Source organism: Papio anubis, chromosome 5, assembly GCF_008728515.1.
Source record: "Papio anubis isolate 15944 chromosome 5, Panubis1.0, whole genome shotgun sequence".
Taxonomy (NCBI): Eukaryota; Metazoa; Chordata; class Mammalia; order Primates; family Cercopithecidae; genus Papio; species Papio anubis.
In genome coordinates, this window is record NC_044980.1 from 96,825,424 (window position 1) to 96,848,114 (window position 22,691).

Below are 22,691 nucleotides of genomic sequence, written 5' to 3' on the forward strand. Positions count from 1 at the left end.
GTGAAAAGGCAGAGTGCTCACTGAGCTGTTTAACACTTAAGCCATCCATGAATGACAAAACTAAAAGAACGCACTGTAGCACATGCCCTCTGGGGCTTTGGGAGGGTCATGTGTACTCTCCCCTAAATTCTGCCATAAGGTCCGCAGAGTTTTGCTCCTGCCAGTGCCCACAAACACTCCCCCTGGCTTGTGCACCCACTCACCTGCCTGCTTCCCCTTCTGCAAGGGGTTGAGAGCTGCAGGCTGAGTAGCAAGATTCCCCTGTTGGAATACCTATGATAGGGTCAGGGAAAATTTCCTGTTTCAGGAGAGAGAGGTCTTGGTCAACTACCAGATGCTTGCCACACTTACCACATTTCCACAGATTTTATTAGGTAGATATAAATAATATCTATAGTTAGATATTATCTATCTAGATATATAGATAATTAGATATTTTCTAATTATCTAATTATGATATCTATATGTTATATACATCATATATATCTATATCTTACATAATTATCATAGATATTATTTATAATATCTATAATTAGATACATCTATAATTAATTAGATAATATCTAATTATAGATATTTCCAGCTACATATACATACATACATAGCTATCAATATATCTGTGTACATATGTGTATATATAGATATAGATATTTTTATCTACATATCTATGTTTCTATCAATGTATCTAATCTATCTATCCTATTGTTATTTCTCTGAAGAACTTGACTAATATAATACACTCATCTTCAAAATTATATCCAGAATGGTGACCACATCTCATCACTACGATTGCCAGCATTCTGGAGCATGCTACCATTGTTTCTCATTTTCTATTTGCCTTAAGAATTACTTCTGTGGGATTTAATCAGAAGTAGGATTAAATGGTTGTTTTAAAAATAATTTTCTGGCCAGGGGCAGTGGCTCACACCTGTAATCCCAGCACTTTGGAAGGCCGAGGTGGGTGGATCACAAGGTCAGGAGATCGAGACCATCCTGGCTAACACGGTGAAACCCCGTCTCTACTAAAAGTACAAAAAAATTAGTGGAATGTGGTGGCAGGTGCCTGTAGTCCTAGCTACTCAGGAGTCTGAGGCAGGAGAATGGCGTGAACCCAGGAGGCGGAGCTTGCAGTGAGCCGAGATCACACCACTGTACTCTGGCCTGGGCAACAGAGCAAGACTCTATCTCAAAAAAAAAAAAAAATAATAATAATAATATTAATAATTTTCCCCAGTTTCACCAGGGAGTGTGGATTGGCAGACCTCCTTATACTGTCAGGCTGGAAGTTGATTCCCTCTTCCCCCATGTAAACTTTTGAATATGCTATTTTTAATTACAAAAATCTTTTTATTTTTTATTATGTGATTTTCTTATAAAGCTTCTCAACAATATAGACCTTTGTAAAAATAATATAGTCAAACTCCTCTTACCCTCCAGTCAATTCCATGCCCTAGGACAAACTACTGCTAAGTAAAGTAAATAAATAATTTTTAAATGACATAAATTGAACTTGACAGTAACAGGTATCTTCTGTAAACTGCATGTGACACAGTTATTTCAACCCTTCTAATATCAATTCTGTAGTTTTCAAGTAGCATAACTTATAGGCCAAGCTGTGCAGAAGACTTAATCTGTGTTAATTGTTTCTAGCTCTGGCTTATTTCTGAGAAAGGAAAATAAATCTTGGGGTCCCAAATCACTAAGCTAAAGGGAAAAGTCAAGCTGGGAACTGCTTAGGGCAAACCTGCCTCCTATTCTATTCAAAGTCATCCCTCTGCTCACTGAGATAAATGCATATCTGATTGCCTCCTTTGAAAATGCTAATCAGATACTCAAAATAATGCAAATTTGTCTCTCACCTACCTGTGGCCTGGAAGCCCCCTTCCTGCTTCATGTTGTCCTGCCCTTCATTTGAGTTGACCCATCTCTTTGCACAGAACCAATGTACATTTTACATATATTGATTGATGTCTCATGTCTCCCTAAAATGTGTAAAACCAAACTGTTCCCCTACAACCTTGGGCACATGTCGCCAGGATCTCCTGAGGGTGTGTCACAGGCACACGTTCTCAACCTTGAGAAAATAAACTTTTTAAATTAACTGAGACCTGTCTCTGATATTCAGGGTTCACATTTCCATAAACTTTAATTAAATCCAGTGTTCAATTCCCAGAACTCATTGTATCTGAACCACTGCAGACATTTGATAGAGTTGAACACACCCTCTTTCCTGAAACACCTTTCCGCTTCCTTTCGGACTCCTAAACCTCCTAGTTCTCCTTATACTTCTATGGCTGCTCCTTCTCAATCAGTTGTATTGGTTGCTACTCTTTTCCCTGACCTAAGAACTTTGCAGTCCTGAGTTAGATCTCTGAATCTCTTTTCTGTCTATGCTTAAATCTTTTCTGATTTTCAACCGGACTGATAACTTTAAACGTTATCTATACACTGATGATTCCCAAATGTGCAACAACAGTTAGACCTCTCCTTAAGCTTCAAACACACGTATCCAAGATGCAGGCTCTTAATTACTAACGAGAATCTCTAAATTCACGTAGTCAAAGATGACAGCCTGATGTTATGCTTCTCCCCAGTCTGCTTCTCTCACAGCCTTCTCCAGCTCAGTAATCAACAGCATCGTTCTTCCAGGTACTCAGGTCAACAATCACGGACTTAACTTCTGTCAAACCCTATATTCAATTATTTAGAAAATTTTGTTACCTCATTGTGGTGGTCCAATTTATGTGTCAACTTGACTGGACTAAGGCATGCACAGTTATCTGGCAAAAAAAATATTTCTGGGTGTGTTTCTGTGGGTGTTTTTAGAAGAGATTGGCATTTGAATGGGTAGACTGAGTAAAGAAGTTCCACTTTGCCAATGTGGGTGGACATCACCCAATCTGTGAACAGCCAGTTTCACTCACGTCTGTGTGAAGAGACCACCAAACAGGCTTTGTGTGAGCAATAAAGCTGTTTATTTCACCTGGGTGCAGGCGGGCTGAGTCCAAAAAGAGAGTCAGCGAAGGGAGACAGGGGTGGGGCCGTTTTATAAGATTTGCGTAGGTAGTGGAAAATTAGTCAAAGGGGGTTGTTCTCTGGCGGGCAGGGGCGGAGGTCACAAGGGGCTCAGTTGGGGAGCTTTGAGCCAGGATGAGCCAGGAGAAGGAATTTCATAAGGTAATGTCATCAGTTAAGGCAGGGACTGGCCATTTTCACTTCTTTTGTGATGGAATGTCATCAGTTAAGGCAGGAACAGGCCATTTTCACTTCTTTTGTGATTCTTCAGTTACTTCAGGCCATCTGGATGTATACCTGCAGGTCACAGGGGATATGATGGCTTAGCTTGGCCTCAGAGGCCTGACAGCCAGAATAGGACAAAAAGGCAGACGAAGGATGAATTCTTTCTCTTTACTTGAGCTGGGGCTTCCATCATCTCCTGAGTTTGGACATCACAGCACTAGACTCTCTGGCCTTTAGTCTTCAAGACTTATCCCAGGAACTCTGCACCTCTGTGTTCATACTTTCAGACTCAGATTGGGAGTTATATCCTCTGGTCTCAAGGTTCACAGGTCCTCAGACTTAACTGAATTTCCTTCATCTTTATCGGTTTACCAGCTTGAAGAGGGAAGATGGTGGAACTTCTTGGCCTTGATAATCATGTGAGCCAATTTTCATAATAAATCTTTCTCTCTGTTTCTTTTCATTTCTTTCTCTCTCTCTCTCTCTATATATATATACAAATATTTGTGTCCATATATTAGCTATACATATAGATACCTATATCTATATTTGTATCTATACACAGTATCAAATATATCTGGATTTGTATATATAGATGTCCTCTTTATATATGTATGTATACATATTCTATATATCAGGCTGTCAATATATCTGTAAACGTATGTATATATAGATGAAAATTTCTATATCTATGTTATAGATAAAATATCTATATTTTTGTTTCTATCAATCTATTTATATCTATCTATTCTATTGGTTCTATATCTCTGGAAAACCCTAATACAATACACTCATCTTTAAAATTATATCCAGAATGGTGACCACATCTCATCACTGCTATTGCCAGCATTCTGGAGCATGCTGCCATTGTTTGTCTTTTAGATTATTGTAACAGACTTTTAATTAATTAATCTCCCAAAAGTAAACAGATAACATACTAAAATATGTTAATTAGAAAGTTTATTTATGAAGACATTTTATAAAGGTATGTGTAGTAGTCTATTCTCATGCTGCTAATACAGACATACTCAAGACTGGATAATTTATAAAGGAAAGAGGTTTCATTGATTCACAGTTCAGCAAGGCTGGGGGGGCCTCAGAAAACTTACAATCAGGGTGGAAGGCAAAGGGGAAGCAAGTCACCTTCTTCATAAGGCAGCAGGAAGGAGAAATGCCTAGGAAAGGGGGAAAAGCCACTTTTAAAACCATCAGATCTTGAGAGAACTCACTCACTATCTTGAGAATGGCATGGGGGTAACTGTCTCCATGATTCAATTACCTCCCACCAGGTCCCTCCCACAACATTTGGGGATTATGGGAGCTACAACAAAAGATGAGATTTGAGTGGGGACACAGCTAACCCATATCAGTATGAGTATAAAGAGAGTGGAACTGGAAGTAGTGGCAGTAAGGCTATTTTCATTTCTGGTCCTGGATACCTGTGAATGTCATCTTATTTGAAAGTAGGGTCTTTGAAGGTGATTGAGTTAAGATTTCTTTTAGGGTGGGTTCTACTTTAATATGACTGGTGCCCTTATGAAAAGCAGAAATTTGAACAGATATATATGTACAGATGGAAGAAAACTGAACACACAAAGAACCAAGAAAGTTACAAGCCGAGAAACAGCTGAGGCTATAAGGAACCTAGGAGAGAATCATGGAACAGATTTCCTCCAGAGCTTCCAGAAGGAACTATCCCTGTTGATGCTTTGATTTCAGACTCCTGGCCTCCAGAATTGTGAGACAATAACTTTCTGTTATTTAAGTCACTCAGTTTGTGGCACTGTGTTATGACAGCCCCAGGAAATTAATACCAATGAGAATGTGACAAACCCAGGTTAGAGAGTTGAATACATTTAGCAGATTTGAAAGTGTCACTGACCTTTTATTAAATAGTATAACCTGCCATAGGCAAACTCATGGGGTAAAGCAAAGGAAATAAACTCTGACCTCATTCTGCTGCCTCCCTCTGATCTCCCAGGTTCTCCTGAAAGCTGCTGATGTAGTGCATACAGGTTTGCTTCCTAGGGCAGAGAAACGGTGAAGAAGGTGGAAGGTGCTTCTGGAAAGCTAAAAGGCAGTTTTCTGAGACACTTTCTAACTAGTTCCCTTCATCTTCTCTTTTCCTCCTATTGCTTATTCTCAACACAGGATCCAGAGTGATGTGGCTGAAATATAAAAACAAACAAATAAACAAACAAACAAAAAATGAAAGACATGTCACTCCTCTGCTTAAAACCCTCCCAACACAAATTTAATCCAAAAGCCCTTAGAAGGACCTCTAAAGTCATACCTGTGTGGCTGGTCATTGCCTCTTACCTTACCTCCTAGTATCCTCTCCCTTGTTCACACAGTTGACCTGGCCCCCTCACTTTATACTTGCTCTGTTTGAAGTCCTTCCTCAGATGTCTACATGACTTCCATTCTCCTTTTATTCAGGTCTTTACTCAGTAAGTTGTCCTCAGACCACTCTGTCTAGCATATTAAACCTGTATTCTACAAACACATTGCCTATTCTCCTCCTTAACATTTATCATTATCTAAAAAGCTGTGTATTAACTGAAGGACTGCCAATTTTGGTCTGGCATATAAAACGTTTAGAGGTTGCCATTCCGTCCTAACAACAAAATGCTGAACAACTTACAAAATCAACAACTCCTCTTAGGTCTGTAAGAGAAGTGAGGTTATAGGGCAGACCATTGTCCCCAAAATTGGAGAGACAGAAAAGCAAATACAGAGAATCACAATTTTTGTGAATATTGACAAATTAATTTTATATTTTACATGGAGAGGTTAAAAAATCCGGAAGATCGGCCAGGTGTGGTGGCTCATTCCTGTAATTCCAGCACTTTGGGAGGCTGAGGCAGGTGGATCATGAGGTCAGGAGATCGAGACCATCCTGGTTAACATGGTGAAACCCTGTCTCTACTAAAAATACAAACAATTAGCCAAATGTAGTGGCACACACCTGTAGTCCTAGCTACTTGGGAGGCTGAGGCAGGAGAATCACTTGAACCTGGGAGGCAGAGGTTGCAGTGAACAAAGATTGCACCACTGCACTCCAGCCTGGGTGACACAGCAAGACTCAAAAAAGTCCCAAAAAAAAAAAAAAAAAAAAAAAAATCCAGAAGATCTAGCACAACATTGAAAAAGAACGAAGTCAGCAGACTGACGCTACTCAACTTCAAGGCTTATTATACAGCTATGGTAATCAAGACAGTGTGGTATTGGCAAAAGAATAGACAAACAAACAAGTAGAATGGAATAGAGTCCAGAAATAAACCCACATAAATACAGTCAACAAACCTTTGACAAAGGAGTGCTAAAATGATGTCTATTTAAAAAAAAAAACTATATATTTTACTTATTTATCCCGTTTATTGTCTCCCTCCTCCACTGGAAGCCCCTTCAAGGTAGAGCTATTTGTCTATCTTGTTTACTGTTGAATTTCCAGTGCCTAGAATAGTGCTGGGTTCTGGGCTCTAATACATATATGCTGAGTGCATGAATAAATGCCTTCCCTTTTTGTTTTTCAATCTTATGAGCTTAATCTTCTTTAGTTACTGCAATTATTTTCAAGTCTATTATTGCTACCATAAAATTTTCTGGTATAAAGAAATACAATGAGACAGATGGCTTTCTTGTGTTTGATATTTAATGACTTGCTTTAATGAATGGTGAATCCCTAAAATCCAAATGCCTGCACAGATCCTGTACATTCTATCTTTCTGATAGGCCTACAACATTTCTTGATAACAAGCAATGAAATTTCAAAGGAATTTTATGCATATTTTTCAACTGGAGAGCCATTTTGTTTTTAGTTTCCCTTTCTTTTCCACGCCACCTTATTCAAGGTAATACAATATGTTCCTTAAATGTAAGCAATGATGGCAGACGGTATTTATTGTTTTGTCTAGAGCTGTTTTGAAATATTTAGTCAGGGACACACATTGCATTTTAGCAAACTTTTCTTTTGGAAGAAAACTATAAACATCAAGTACCACCAAACTGCACTGTCAACTCTATGTATAACTATAAGGAAAAAATAATGCTATTTTTATTGTTATTCTTTTTATAGATTTGATATTATGGATCCTGGGTAAATATGTTATTACCAAAAGCCTACAGGAGTTGACTGAAATATTCCTATTCTTTGCCAGGTTTTAGACTTCAGTATAGATTATTATACTGGTTTTTGTCTCCAGTAATCCTGGATATACTTTTCTTCTTCTCAGTGCTCTCATTTGCCTTTTGTCTTTTTTATTCTAATACAAATCACTGCCATGTTTTAGACTCACTGTCACTAAAATGTAGATCCTTATAAGTCTTTCATGGTGCGTCTGTGCAAACATTCAGTCTTTTCAAAGGTTACATTATGTGTTCTTCATAACAGCAAGAGAATGTGAATTAGAAAACACAACGAAAACAGCTCTCAAGTAAATTTTATAACTTTTAAATACATTTTTGATGGCTTACATTTTACCAAGATTTGAAGTTTTCAATGAAATTCAGAAAATCTGATAGTCATATGGAATACTAAAATTAGCTCTTTTTATGGGATAAAAGTTGTTTATTTTAACAACAAATTAAGATTAGTAGGTCATGAAAGGTCCATATTCTTATACTAAGCCAACTTTTTTTGATAGCATAACAGTGTTCCTAACAGTGTTTTAAACAAGACAGCTTTCTCTGAGGATGAGAAAGAAATTTTGATTTTTTTTTTTTTTCTAAGCTCCCCTTCTTCCCTGATTCTAGCCTTCCACCAGTTTCCTTCAATTCCAAGTTGTTTGTCTATATATACTCTATAAAATATTTTTTCTCTCTATAGTTCTGGGTAACCATAAATGCCAGGGATGTATTTTGCATACTCCTTCCATGCATTGCTCGTGCGCGTGCGCGTGTGTGTGTGTGTAAAATCTGAAATAAAATTTTCATCAGTTCATCTTTAAACTTAAAAGCAATCTATGTAAAATTAAAAGAGATATGCTTATCTCTTAACATCTTTGACTGGGTTTATTTGGTTTAGAGAAGTTAGGGTGGGGTGCTCAGAATGCTGTTTGAATTGAAATCTGAGATAAGATCCTTTTCTGTGGTCTCCAAGACACAGATGGAAGCACAATCACACACTGAAAAGCTTTCTTAGGGCTATGACCTTCAATGTCTCTTCAAAAGATGAAGCAACTAATTTAAAAATAAAATGCAAATATTACCTGTTAATTTTGTGTCATATATTCATGTATCTTTCTGAAAAAAAAGTCACTTAACTGAACTCAAATTTTGATAGAAAAATTACTTAAACCAGTGTAAATATTGGCATACATTGGAATACATCAAGTTCTTTTAAAGTGAATTGCTGCATTGCGCAGGTCTTAAGAATAAAATAGGAAAGAAAAGAGAAGTCTTTACTTTTTGAAATACAATATTAAAAAAAAATAATAATATGAAACTAGACAAACAAAAAGGAGCTCTATTTAGCCAGCAGTAGATCCAATCAAACTATTTTAAAGCAGTTTTCAGAGCAAAGATTTTGGAAGACATTTATTCTTCTACATATTTTCCAGTTATCCTTTAACTTCAAGGATACTGCTTGCTGCTTCAGAATAGCTCTGCTGAAGTTGTGGGGATAGAGAGGGTATAGAGAAATGGGCATGATTGCTCATTGCAGGGCTAAGTGGCAGCTTAAGACTTAAAGGCACACATTTATAAAGTTCAGAGCTTTCTCAAGTGTCAGTTCGCATGTACTTGATGTAGTAGCTCAATGAGGAAGCCAGCTGGCCTGCAATCATACTAACTGCAAGATCAACGATTAATACCAAAGTGTTCACATATTCAAAAGAGAAGTTTAATCCTGTGAAATCCCTTACTGTGCTGCTGTCAAGTTTGATTGGGGATGACAGGTGCCATAAGAGAGCCTCTTGACTAAGAGCAAAAAGTTGTACCATGATAATGAACAGAACATGCTTGAAAAGAACAAGAGAAGAAAAGAAGGGTGGGTGGTGGCAGGAAGATATCTGAGGAGAAGTCTCTCTTGAAATGTGAAGGTTGCAAGCTGTTCTCAAAATAGAGAAAACATAGAGAATATTTGTGTATACACTTTAAAAAATCTTCTGCCAGAAAATTAAAGGTGAGATAAAACATTTAGTTTTGCAACAGATATTTCTTAATATGGATATATCATGTCCTCCATTTTGGAGCAGTACAAGAAAAAATAGAAGTAAAGTATGCTGATAGATCTTCATCCCTATAGTGAAACCATGTTTAAACTTTTGTAAAATAGAGTTAAGCATAAGCACTTTGGATAATTTTAAGGTTACTATTTTCTTTTAAAATAACATCCAAAGTATATAGAAACCCATACAGAAATGTGGCAAATTATTTCCCTATATTTCTTTCCATCAACTAATATACATGCCACTTAATAGTAGTTAATGTAGCATAGAGCTCAACAACAACAATGACAACAAAATCACTTAGCAATTGAATACAAACTTCTTCAAGCCTCAGGGCTGTCATCTAAAATTTGAAATAATAATCCAGGTTCTTAAAGATCCTATGAGGCTTAAAAGAGATAACAGATATAAATTAAAATGTTTGGTGTAGTGTTTAGCACATTCCAAGTGATTAACAAATGATAGATACTACTATTATTATTTGAGGAAATAGTAAATTAAAATTTCAACTTAGATGTCAATTATAATAGATAGATGATAGACAGACAGACAGATAGATAGATAGATAGATAGATAGATAGATAGATAGATAGATAGAATAGATAAAGAATTCCCAAAGAAAGGTATGAATGGTTTCAAAGTATGCCAAAAGTACTCCTTGGGCAGCTCTAAAATTCAAAGGAGATAATAAAAGGGCTAAAGGAAGAGACACTTTTGAAGAGATTTATTGTGACATAGTTGCTGAACTGATTTGACTCTCACTCATTCCTCTTTAAGGGACAGGTTGAGGTGTTCACTTCTAATTTCAATTATTGTGTGCACTCCCTTTAAGAAGACAATTCTGAAAGCTTGGCAGGTGCCCCAGGAATTGTGGGAAAATACTGGTAGGGTTATCTGTACATGTATAAGTATCTAAAGGATGGAACAGCCCAAGGCCACAGTGTAGAGGGAGCTACTGATTAGGGAGCAAGAGATCAACCTGGTAATGGTGGAGAAAAGCGCAATACCTCCAGAGATGAGTTGTGCAAAACCCAGTGAGAATGCAGGTATTTGTTATATGGGATCTTTCCAAAATGCCTTCTGTCAGAATGTCGGGTGCCTAACAAGAAAAGTCTGTGTAGGTGGGCCCTAGAGGAAACCTGAAGCAGCCACCCAAGGCAAAAGTGCTAGGGTAAGAGGAGTCCATCAAGGCATTTCTAAAGAATCTCCCAAAATGCCCTCAAAGGAAAAAATCAGAATTAAACAGTAGCCATGCTCAGAGGCTGTAGAATTCTGTAATTACAAGGGTCAAATAATAAGTTTACATACTTCTTTCCCTCTTCCTTTTCTCTGTTTCAATCCCAAGGAGCCAAAAACCACATGTATCAGTCAGATTAGGTGACTTGCAACAACAAACATATCCTAAATCTTATTGGCTTAAAACAAAAAATTAAATTTTTAATTTATGTCTTATACACTTTACAAGTCAGCAGGAAGTCTCTGCTTATTACAGTACTTGGAAACATAGATCAATGAAGCTGTACCTACATAAACATTTCAGATTATATGGAAAAGAGACTCAGAAGGATCTCTTATCAACAATTAAATGCCAACACTTTATCACTCATAACCTGTCCAGAACTAGCCCTGTGGTCCACCCAATCACAATAGTTCAGTAAGAACAATGCCCCATTATATATAGAAGATTGAGAGTGAGCAGCAGTTGATAAACATCACTAACAACTGCCATAACCTGCCATTTGACCAAAATTAAAAATTTTTATACTCTCTCTTTCACAGTCAAAACACGCTACCCTCTTCCCCACAGATACAACCTCAAAGCCTTACCTAATTCTAAAACTGCTGGGGGATGATCAATAGTCTCAGTATCAGGTCTGATATGTTTCCTCTTGACTTTGAGGCCAACGGAAAAAACACAAGTCCTCTGCTACCCACACAGCCAAAATACAACAATGAAACATGGACAGAATAACCACAGGAAACAATCCTATTTGTAAAATGTCTGGCCGATAGCAGGCTTACAAACAGATATTTTGTTTTATTTTATTTTTATTTTTATTTATTTTTTTATTATTATGATTATACTTTAAGTTCTAGGGTACATGTGCACAACGTGCAAGTTTGTTACATATGTATACATGTGCCACATTGGTGTGCTGCACCCATGAAATCGTCATTTACATTAGGTATATCTCCTAATGCTATCCCTCCTCCCTCTCCCCTCCCCACAATAGGCCCCGGTGTGGGATGCTCCCCTTCCTGTGTCCAAGTGATCTCATTGTTCAATTCCCACCTATGAGTGAGAACATGCGGTGTTTGGTTTTCTGTTCTTGCGATAGTTTGCTGAGAATGATGGTTTCCAGCTGCATCCATGTCCCTACAAAGAACACGAACTCATCCTTTTTTATGGCTGCATGGTATTCCATGGTGTATATGTGCCACATTTTCTTAATCCAGTCTGTCACTGATGGACATTTGGGTTGCTTCCAAGTCTTTGCTATTGTGAATAGTGCCGCAATAAACATACGTGTGCATGTGTCTTTATAGCAGCATGATTTATAATCCTTTGGGTATATACCCAGTAATGGGATGACTGGGTCAAATGGTATTTCTAGTTCTAGATCGTTGAGGAATCGCCACACTGTTTTCCACAATGGCTGAACTAGTTTACAGTCCCACCAACAGTGTAAAAGTGTTCCTATTTCTCCACATCCTCTCCAGCACCTGTTGTTTCCTGATTTTTTGATGATTACCATTCTTACTGGTGTGAGATGGTATCTCATTGTGGTTTTGATTTGCATTTCTCTGATGGCCAATGATGATAAGCATTTTTTTCATGTGTCTGTTGACTGTATGAATGTCTTCTTTTGAGAAGTGTCTGTTCATATCCTTTGCCCACCTTTTGATGGGGTTGTTTTTTTCTTGTAAATTTGTTGAGTTCTTTGTAGGTTCTGGATAATAGCCTTTTGTCAGATGAGTAGATTGCAAAAATTTTCTCCCATTCTGTAGGTTGCCTGCTCACTCTGATGGTAGTTTCTTTTGCTGTGCAGAAGCTCTTTAGTTTAATTGGATCCCATTTGTCAATTTTGGCTTTTGTTGCTGTTGTTTTTGGTGTTTTAGACATGAAGTCCTTGCCCATGCCTATGTCCTGAATGGTATTACATAGGTTTTCTTCTAGGGTTTTTATGGTATTAGGTGTAACATTTAAGTCTCTAATCCATCTTGAATTAATTTTTGTATAAGGAGTAAGGAAAGGATCCAGTTTCAGCTTTCTACTTATGGCTAGCCAATTTTCCCAGCACCATTTATTAAATAGGGAATCGTTCCCCCATTTCTTGTTTTTGTCAGGTTTGTCAAAGATCACATGGCTATAGATGTGTGGTATTATTTCTGAGAGTTCTCTTCTGTTCCATTGGTCTATATCTCTGTTTTGGTATCAGTACCATGCTGTTTTGGTTACTGTAGCCTTGTAGTATAGTTTGAAGTTAGGTAGTGTGATGCCTCCAGCTTTGTTCTTTTGGCTTAGGATTGTCTTGGCAATTTGGGGTCTTTTTTGGTTCCATATGAACTTTAAAGCAGTTTTTTCCAATTCTGTGAAGAAAGTAATTGATAGCTTAATGGGGATGGCATGGAATCTATAAACTGCCTTGGGCAGTATGGCCATTTTCACAATACTGATTCTTCCTGTCCATGAGCGTGGTGTGTTCTTCCATTTGTTTGTGTCCTCTTTTATTTCACTGAGCAGTGGTTTGTAGTTCTCCTTGAAGAGGTCCTTTACATCCCTTATAAGTTGGGATTCCTAGGTATTTTATTTCTTTGAAGCTATTGTGAATGGGAGTTCATTCATGATTTGGCTCTCTGTCTGTTATTGGTGTATAAGAATGCTTTTGATTTTTGCCATTGATTTTGTATCCTGAGACTTTGCTGAAGTTGCTTGTCAGCTTAAGGAGATTTTGGTCTTACGCAATGGGGTTTTCTAAATATACAATCATGTCATCTGCAAACAGAGACAATTTTACTTCATCTTTTCCTCACTGAATACCCTTTATTTCTTTCTCTTGTCTGATTGCCCTGGCCAGAACTTCCAACACTATGTTGAATAGGAGTGATGAGAGAGGGCATCCTTGTCTTGTGCCAGTTTTCTTTTTTTTTTTTTTTTTTTTTGGGAGGGGGGACGGAGTCTCGCTCTGTCACCCAGACTGGAGTGCAGAGGCGCAATCTCGGCTCACTGCAAGCTCCGCCTCCTGGGTTCACGCCATTCTCCTGCCACAGCCTCCCGAGTAGCTGGGACTACTGGCGCCCACCAGCACACCCGGCTAATTTTTTGTATTTTTAGTAGAGACGGGGTTTCACCGTGTTAGCCAGGGTGGTCTCGATCTTCTGACCTCGTGATCCTCCCGCCTCGGCCTCCCAAAGTGCTGGGATTACAGGCATGAGCCACTGCGCCCGGCCTGTGCCAGTTTTCAAAGGGAATGCTTCCAGTTTTTGCCCATTCAGTATGATATTGGCTGTGGGTTTGTCATAAATAGCTCTTATTATTTTGAGATACGTTCCATCAATACCGAATTTATTGAGAGTTTTTAGCATGAAGGGCTGTTGAATCAACGAGACAGAAAGTTAACAAGGATATCCAGGAATTGAACTCAACTGTGCATCAAGAGGACCTAATAGACATCTACAGAACTCTCCACCCCAAATCAACAGAATATACATTTTTCTCAGCACCACATCACACTTATTCCAAAATTGACCACATAGTTGGAAGTAAAGCACTCCTCAGCAAATGTAAAAGAACAGAGATTATAACAAACTGTCTGTCAGACCACAGTGCAATCAAACTAGAACTCAGGACTAAGAAACTCACTCAAAACCGCTCAACTACATGGAAACTGAACAACCTGCTCCTGAATGACTACTGGGTACATAACAAAATGAAGTCAGAAATAAAGATGTTCTTTGAAACCAATGAGAACAAAAATACAACATACCAGAATCTCTGGGACACATTTAAAGCAGTGTGTAGAGGAAAATTTATAGCACTAAATGCCCACAAGAGAAAGCAGGAAAGATCTAAAATTGACACCCTAACATCACAATTAAAAGAACAAGAGAAGCAAGAGCAAACACATTCAAAAGCTAGCGGAAGAAAAAAAATAACTAAGATCAGAGCAGAACTGAAGGAGACAGAGACACAAAAAACCCTCCAAAGAAATCAATGAATCCAGGAGCTGAGTTTTTGAAAAGATCAACAATATTGATAGACTGCTAGCAAGACTAATAAAGAAGACAAGAGAGAAGAATCAAATAGATGCAATAAAAAATGATAAAGGGGATATCACCACCGACCCACAGAAATACAAACTACCATCAGAGAATACTATAAACACCTCTATGCAAATAAACTAGAAAATCTAGAAGAAGTGGATAATTTCCTGGATACTTACACTCTCCCAAAACTAAACCAGGAAGAAGTTGAATCCCTGAATAGACCAGTAGCAGGCTCTGAAATTGCAGCAATAATTAATAGCCTACCAACCAAAAAAAGTCCAGGACCAGACGGATTCACAGCTAAATTCTACCAGAGGTACAAGGAGGAGCTGGTACCATTCCTTCTGAAACTATTCCAATCAATAGAAAAAGAGGGAATCCTTCCTAACTCATTTTATGAGGCCAACATCATCCTGCAACCAAAGCCTGGCAGAGACACAACAAAAAAAGAGAATTTTAGGCCAATATCCCTGATGAACATCGATGAAAAGATCCTCAACAAAATACTGGCAAACCGAATCCAGCAGCACATCAAAAAGCTTATCCACCATGATCAAGTGGGCTTCATCCCTGGGATGCAAGGCTGGTTCAACATACGCAAATCAATAAACATAATCCAGCATATAAACAGAACCAAAGACAAAAACCACATGATTATCTCAATAGATGCAGAAAAGGCCTTTGACAAACAGATATTTTAAACGCTCCCTTTCCTGATGATGAGGAATAGTTTAGGCCCTAATTTTGTACCCCCACTCCCACTAAGAAACCCTTAGTGTTCTCTGTGATAGGTACCTGGGTGGTATCTGACCTGTGTCTTTTACAGTATTCTTTGATAACAAAGAATACTTCTTGGAGTTAAGCAGATTTTGCAGCCTGTAACTTGCCAACGTGTGGTGGGAGACCCAAAGCTCGTTTTCAGTCTTAAGCACTCACAATTTCTTTTAAACAAGGCTAATGGTTTTTTTTGTAGTAGTAATTTCCAAATGACTTAGGAAATTTCTGGAGATGAGAATATAATCAATTTGGTATCAGTCATTTCAGTCATTTCCATGTTGCAATAGCCATATCCTCAGTTCTTCTCTAGATACATCTCTAACATTTGCTATATTTCTTTTTTTATTTATTTTATTTTTTTTACATGGAGTTTCACTTTGTTGCCCAGGCTGGAGTGCAGTGGCCCGATCTCAGCTCCCTGTAACCTCCACCTCCTGGGTTCAAGTGATTCTCCTGCCTCAGCCTCCTGAGTAGCTGGGATTACAGGCACGTGCCACCAAGCCTGGCTAAGTTTCATATTTTTAATTGAGACGGGATTCCACCATGTTGGTAAGGCTGGTCTCCAACTGCTGACCTCATGATCCACCCGCCTTGGCCTCCCAAAGTGCTAGGATTACAGGTGTGAGTCACCTCGCCCAGCAGATTTGTTGTATTTCTATGCTTTTTTCTACTCTCGATTATTTCTTTCTCTAGAATTAACTGTGGGCATTTTGAGCTTTTTATACATCTATGTGATAGCAGCAGGAGGCAGACAAACGCCTAGGCAGATAGGGGCGTGTTCCTGGTGAAATTCCACCTTGAAGCTCAAAAAACAGCCTGAAGACTGGAAGACTGGACTGCTGGTCCCAGATGAAACTCGCCACCCAGAGTGACAACTTCTGTTCCTGTTTGCTTCCCGTTTCCCTATTGATTTTTCTGAATAAGGCCTTTTAACCAATTGAATGTTGCCTTTTCCAATTCTACCTATGGCCTGCCCCTCCTCTATTCTGAGCCCATGGGTGCCCAGGACTAGCCGGGACTGAGCCGCATTGGGGGAACTTTTCAGTCTTTGGGTAGGGGGACCACCTCCGCATCCCCTCTAGCAGAAAGCTGTTTCATCACTCAATAAAACTCCCTGCCTTGCTCCCTCTTCAATTGTTAGCATATCCTCATTCTTCCTGGATGCTAGATGAGAGCTCAGGACCCACTGAATGTGGGTACTCCAAAAGGCTGTCCCATTGCCCTTTTGCCCTTGCCAGCAGAGGGCAGCTGCCCCATGCAATGTGGCCAGGGGCCGACTGAGCTGTTAACACATCAGCGTCCATCTGGCTGTGGACAGCAGAATTAAAAGAGCTAATTAGCACACTAACACCCCCGCTGGGGCTTCGGGGTTGTGGGTACCCTTGCCTGGGTGCTGCCACATTCCCCTTGAGGTGATATGCCTGGTCTGGCTGTGAGCCCCGCATGGAGCTTGATCCTTTGTCGGTGCTTAGAGTGGCTGGCCGGATCCTGCACTCACTCGGGCGCTCCCTCCCACAAAGGACTGAGCATGGCAGGCAGAGTAGACGGGACACCCCTGCTGCAAGTCTGGTGTAGAGGCTGGGAGAAAATTCTTGTGTCATTTGGGAAAGTCACACATTGATCTTATATATCTGAGTCATGTTGTCCAATTCAAAGCAATTGAACACCACATTTTCAACTGGATCTTTGACCTAAATCTAGTTAAATTTATTTTGTGGTTTTAGCAATACATGTGAGGACTATGTTATTGATTTGATTCTTGCTACAAAATTAAATTTTAATTGTCATTGTTTCCTCAAAGATTTTCTCGGTTTAATTTTTTTCTAGTACGTGATGAAAAGCAGTTGGATTTTCATATTTCAGCCCTGAAATTTCCCAAATTTCAGGACTCTCCTGATTTCTTATTCCTGTTCTAAAAGCAGCAAATTATTTCCTGACAAACACCTTCCTTGCAGTAAGTTGCCAAACTCAGTCAATAACTCAGTCAACAACAACCAAAACACACTGGTAATATTTTGTTTTTTAACCTTTTCCCTTCAAGCTAATATCAGTTTCTCTATTACTTGTTACCTGGTCCCTAAACCAGTGCCACATATTTCTAGTCAGGAGAGGTTACATTGTTCTTGTGTAATGACAAAGTCCAAAATATCAGTAGTTTAGTAGAACAGGCTATTTTTTTGTTTCTATTACATTTCCCTTGTGGTTAGTGGAATGGGAAGTGAGGATAGGAAGGGAGTGTCTTCTCAGAAGAGACCTAAGTGAGTAACTCTCTTAAATGTAGCTGTTCACCCAGTCCAAAGGAGAGATTTTTGGAGGGTTCTGTATCAACCATTATATATTCTGTTACTTGACAGACTTATGCCACTTCCTACTTGCAGCTCATTGGCTAGAATTATTGACACAGTTTCATCCAGTCACAAAGGGGCCAGCAAATGCAGTTTGCTCATGTGCATTCGGGTGGAAAACATCATGAATGGCTGAGGCAACATGGTTGTTACCAGAGTTAGGAAAGAAAAAGATCATGAAACCAACCTCCCAAGCGACAGGTAGCCTGCTCGATGTTGACCTCTGCCAGGGAAGGAAATAATATTTAATTGTAAACAATGTTCAGAGTTTTGATTATTGCATTATATTGAGATCACCCTAAGTCAATTGTGTTTTGTGACTCTAGATGACATTGGACTGTTTATTATCTACTAGCAAGAAAAAATTATGGATCTATCTATAGTTTTCATCCGGTGGCCCTACTGGATAAATTTCAAGGTGACAAAAGTGAGACAAAAATTTTCCTTCTGATGACAAGGGTTGTACCTCTTTGGGCATTAAATGAACATTTAAATCACCATTAAATGTCCACCTCCATCATCATCATCAGTTGCACTTATGTTTAGGAAAGCCTTGGATTGGTGAGCACATCAGCTCAAGCTCACCTAGCTGTCATCGGTCAATAATCCATAAAGGAGAAGGAAAAATTTCCTCCAGAATCAAAACCCATACCTGGCTCTTTGATTGAAAGTACCATACAACAATTCATTTTTAGAGTTTTTTTTTTTTTTTTAATTCCCCAAAGCACTCTGTCTCAGGTTGCAAGCACTACCAGGTGACTTCGGCAAAATTAAGCTAAAATATATTTAATGGGTGGACATGAGGCAGCTCACACGGTTTTAATGAGGGCTAGAGAACTAAACTCAAAACAGATACGAAAAGGAAGCTGTAGAGACTCAATGGCACTAATTGTTAGGTTGTTTCTACATTGTTAGGATGGATAAACAAATTCCAAATTTTCTCTTGTCTTAGTCACTCCCCTAATGATTCGATTTCTGAGGAGAGAGAGAGGGTTGATTGGTTAAGCTTAGTTTGCTGGCATGCCCACTCATTCTTTACCGTATCTTTGTGGTGAGAAGAATTATGTAGTTTTAATGGAAGAAGTCTCCAGGATTTCAAATTTTCTCTTCTTCTCTTGGTGGCAGAGCGCAGCACCTTATGTTACCATTCTTAGGAACAGTGATATTGGTTGTGTGGTAGCTGTAAAACAAAACAAAAATGCCTGTAATCAGTTCACCCTGTTATATGAATGTAAAATGTTTGAAGAATATAACTTTAATAATTTTTTCCTTAATGTAAAGAACAACATTTTCAGGGAAACATTCTGGGAAGAATTTTTGGGTCAATAACATGCTTCCTAGGTAAATTATCAACAATAAGGTACAAAAAGACATGCTTGAAAAAAATGATAAAATCATCTTATCTAAGCCACTTGATTCTTGATCCCCTCTTTCCTGGTGTTGTACTCTGCTTTGAAAATCAAGCAGAGTAGCAACTAAAAGTTTCAGACTTTATAAAGACATGTCTTTGGCAAAATTTCCTGCTCTGTCCCCAGATATAGTCATTCCCTAGATGCTTGTTACCTAATGTAATTTCCTCAATGCAAATTAACTGATTTATTTGAGCCTTTCCCTGACACTGACTATTAATTCTTGGTGGAGGCGAGGCCCTGAGGTTGGTAATGTGATGGTAGCGGAGGGAGTGAATTATGACTGTGTTGATTTCTTGGAGCCTTCTATAACACGTTGAAGGATTATTCAATGCCTTGTCATTACAAATAAGCTAGTACAAAACAAAGAAGCAGTATTCAGTCCCTCTATAATATAAGTATTAGAGCTAACATGGTAGAATGGGGGAAGTTCTAGAAAGAAAAGAAAACTATGTTTTCTGTCTGCATGAAAGACAGCAAGAAAAAGCTACTTTAACATGCATTGTGCGTTAATGTTTTCTGTGCACTTCTCTGTCTACACATAAAAAATTAAACCTTTTGACTGGTTAGCAGTTGGCCATGATTCATTTTTATTCACCACTGTCTGTAACTGGATTAAATAATTACAATTTGTCTTACCATCTGAGACTCTCCCTGACATGTGGATGCCTCTGCCCTGCTGCTCACTTATGCTTAAGTTTGTATCTGCTCATTAACTGATTTGTCCTAAAAATAACTTTGAAAGTCTCAGTTCCTGAGCTGTTAGCCATTAGCCTACAAAGCTAAGGTTACAAAATCAGCATCTGGCTAGAGCTCAAAAAGCTGACTCTGTTCTCATTTTTAAGGCTAAGATAAAGAAATGTATATTTAAATCTGTTTCTAATTAGCTCTTAAACTGTAAGACACTGAAGGCTATCATGAAGGAGGTGTCTCATTGCACTGAAGAGTTTGTTACTTCCTTCCTGGCTTCAGAATTCATTAAGGCATCTCTCTTAGACATGTGAAAGCTACCATCTCTTGTCTATCCCACAAAATCTCAAGGTAAAATACCTAATAATGGTACTCTGCTTTGTCGTTAAATATTTCCATTCAGAAGGGGTTTTGCATTTTTGAGAAATAAACTTATCAGCCTGCTTTAACTTGATTTAATTCTAGATGTTTCAGAATCACTGCATTTGGGGGTGCCAGAATTTATTTGATAATATTTGCATTTCATCTTTAAGTATTTACAAGTTTGACTAAAACAATTCTAAACTTTCTTAGTAAAAGACAATTCAGAGATAATTTCATGTATATAAATATTCTAGAGAAAAGAAACATTTTCTCTTCTCCTATGTTCACATGGGGGCATAATGGGTAATTTCCTTTCTGAAAAAGAAGCAAAACTACTTTATATTTTAATACTAATTAATTAGACATTTAATTCAGTTAACAAAATAGACTGGTTAGCAAAATCAAACTGTGGGGAAGAGTAGAGGACACAGTTTAACAATTTGAAGTATTAGAGTTTAAAGTTAAATTGTATAACATTTTGTATGTCTTCATCCACCAATTTGTCACTTGTAGTTTGTACAATTGTTGGTTCACAAAACATTATTTTGTATTCTAAACTATGTGAGGACAGACATCTTGAAGTGCTTTTCTTTTTATATCTAGCAAATAACTTAGCATATATAATGAATGAGATAAAAATGCTTATTAATGGTATGCATATTCTATAATTTTTAATAAACTATCATCCCAAATATTTATAGAATTCTCATAGTGTGTCTCTTTTAGTCTTCTCAGACTGTTTATCTGAACAAAATATAATACAAATATGCAATATGAATTTTCTTCCTAAATCTCAGTCACCTCAGGTTAAATGACATTTCAAGCAGACTATAACTATTTTTATTATTTTGTTGTTCCTTATTATTGTTATAAAAATAAAGCATAAGTAATATAAATTAAAATGTTTCAGAGAGATGCAGTGAAAAGTGAAATTTATACTTAAGAAACACGACGTCCCACTATACTGATTAGTACAATAGCCATCAACAATATTTTGTGTTTTTTTCAGAAAGTTCACAAGTATGTACATGTAGCTGTAACTATTGTAGAGATATAAAGGAAAAATACATACACATATAATATGCATAAAGTACTGTTATGGACTGAATTGTATTCCCCCACAAATTCATATGAAGACTTATCCCCCAGTGTGCTTATACTAGGAGACTGGACCTTTGGGAGGTAATTAGGTTTGAATGAGGCCCCGAGGGTGGGGCCCTGGGATTAATGACTTTATAATAAAGAGGCACCCGAGAACTTGTTTGCTTTCCTTGTGCCATTTGAGAACACAGCAAGAGGGAAGTCTTCTCTTTGGAAGTCAGGAAGGAGGCACTCACTAGGAACTGATTATGCTGGCAACTTTATCTCAGACTTTCAGCTTCCAGAACTGTAAAAAATAAATTTATGTTGATTAAGCCACACAATCTATGTCATTATGGCAACCCAAGTTGACTCAAACAGGTGTGATATAAAGGGGATGTATATGTCCCTTGAAAACTACTTTTGCATTTGAAAATTTCTGTCCAATAACAAAACTGAGAGATCTGTTGATATCAACATATATGAATATAGTTAATCACTGATCAGGATTCTGTCATACAAAATTGTGATTTAACTTACCAAGTTCCTATAGATAAATATGTCCATTGATTCTGGATCACAGCTATTACAAACAACATTTTAGTGTCCATTCTTATAGGCACATATGTGAGTAAAGCAGAATATATTTCTATGATAAAATCCTAGAAATGCTTCTATAATTCTATCTAAATGATTCTATGATATAATCATAGAAATGATCATCTGGGTAGATACCCAGTAGTGAGATTGCTGGATCAAATGATGAATCTACTCAGTTCTTTAAGGAATCGCCACACTGTTTTCCATAGTGGTTGTACCAAGATTTTGGTGCACCTATCACTAGAGCACTGTACCCTGCACCCAATGTATATAGTCTTTTATCCCTCACCTCCCTCCCACGCTTCTCCCTGAGTCTCCAAATTCCAATGGTTCCTTCTTATGCCTTTGTGTCTTCATAGCTTAGCTCTGACTTATAAGTGAGAATATATGATGTTTGGTTTTCTATTCCTGAGTTACTTCACTTAGAATAATGGTGTCCACTTCCATCCAGGTTGCTGTAAATGCCATTATTTCATTCCTTTTATGGCTGAGTAGTATTCCATGGTGTATACATATGTGTGTGTATATATATAATTTTCTTTATCCATTTGTTCTTTGATGGGCATTCGGACTGGCTCCATATTTTCACAATTGTGAATTGTGCTGCTATAAACACATCTGCAAATGTCTTTTTCATATAAAGACTTCTATTCTTCTGGATCAATACCCAGTAGTAGGATTGCCGGATCAAACGGTGGATCTACTTTTAGTTTTTAAGGTATCTTCATACTGTTTTACATAGTTATTGT